Raw genomic sequence first — 1,788 nt, forward strand, 5'->3', positions numbered from 1 at the left:
AATCATTGGCCATTGGTGATTAACTCCATCTCCAGCCCCTCTTCCCTTTCGGAGGTTGGAAGGTAAGGTTGAAAGTTCCAAGCTTCTAAGCAAGGCTTGGTTTCTCTGGCCATGAGCCCCCATCCTGAAGCTATCTAGGGGCCTTCCAGGAGTTGTCTCATTAGGCACAAAAGATGCTCTTACCACCTTATTACAAGAGTTGTAAGAGCTCTGTGCCAGGAATCAGGGACAAGGACCAAATATCTTTCTTATTATATCACATTATGTAAATATATTCCTTCCAGCCTAGCTTTTAAGACAATAGAAAATTTTACCAAGATACATGATCACTTTTATTTCCCACAACTCTTGCCTCATGGTCAGGATTTATTTCTCCTATTATCTAAGTACTTCTTCCAAAAGTATTATCAATGTGGGTCTTCTGTGGCAAAACCTCTGAAGCTTTATATGCCTGAGAACAATTTTTGTGTGTCCTTACATTTGAATAATAGATTGGCTGGATGAAATAATTTAGTATCAGAAAATTTATCTTTACTATTTCTTCAAACATTGCCTTTCTTGTTTTTATTTACTCCATCTCTAGGACTCTAATTATGTGGTTGTAGACATTTCTCTATCTCCCATTTCTTTTAGCTTTATTTTTTAAATACCCATTTCCTTTCTCATCTTACCTTTTTCTGTTGCATTCTGGGAGAATTTTTCAATCTGATCTTCCAACTCACTGATAGTTTTTTAGTTATATCAATCCTACTAGTTATCCCATGTATGCTGTTCTTAATTTTATTCCTTACCTTTTTCATACCTAATATTTTCTACTTGGTTCTTTCTGGTGATTTTTTTATTCTTGCTAATATCTTCCTTTATTTCTTTAGGTGTATTTATAGTGCTTGTTTTAAATTCTTGGCCCATCTGTTCAAATACTTCTGCCCAGTGGCATATGTTGTGCAGTTTATTTATTTATTTGTTTATTTATTTATTTAGCCGTGGTATTTCTCCAGTCACTTTGGCTCATGAGCTTCTGTTCCTCTCCTCTCCTCTACTTATTTCACCTGTTAATATTTCCTCTACTCTATTTTGTAATAGGTATTCTTAATACGTAGAGCCAAAGACACTAGACTGTATCAGTTCCAGTGAGTTTAAGGTGGAAATGAGGGGTGGAGCTGTGGACTGCAAAGTCCCCAGTCTCCTCAGTAGAGAGTCCCCAGCTGTGGAGTGGAGAGTCCCCAGTATCATGGGATCACTACTAATTCTTCGAGGCTGTTGGCCTTCCATCAGGCAACAACTTTGGTCAAGCTTTCTTCTCTGAATCTTTAGGATAAGGCAGGATTGAGAGGAGGTAATCTCCTAGCATGCAATTACCCATCCTTGGGGGTGTAGAGAGGGAGGACGAAAGGGATGACTCTCAGAGGTTAGTTGTTGGGTCCACATCCATTTTTTTTTTTTTTTTAGGATTTTATTAATTTATTTGACAGGGAGAGAGAGAGCAAGTGTGTGCAAGAGAGCACAAGCAAGGAAAGCAGAAGAGGGAGAGGGAGAAGCAGACTCCCCACTGAGCAGGGAGCCCGATGCAGGGCTCCATCCCAGGTCCCTGGGATCATGACCTGAGCTGAAGGCAGAGGCTTAACCAACTGGGCCACCCAGGCACCCCTGGTCCACATCCATTTTCATCACTTCTTCCCCGTGGTTGGCTTTTGTGCTGCCATGAATTTGCCCTGCAGACACCTGTACCAACAGTCCCGGCTGCACCCACAGGATCTGAGTTGAAGAGGCAGCCTATGAGTGCCATAA

The sequence above is a fragment of the Leptonychotes weddellii genome, chromosome 8 (genome assembly GCF_054177405.1).
Source record: "Leptonychotes weddellii isolate Sample4059 chromosome 8, ASM5417740v2, whole genome shotgun sequence".
NCBI classification, from domain to species: Eukaryota; Metazoa; Chordata; class Mammalia; order Carnivora; family Phocidae; genus Leptonychotes; species Leptonychotes weddellii.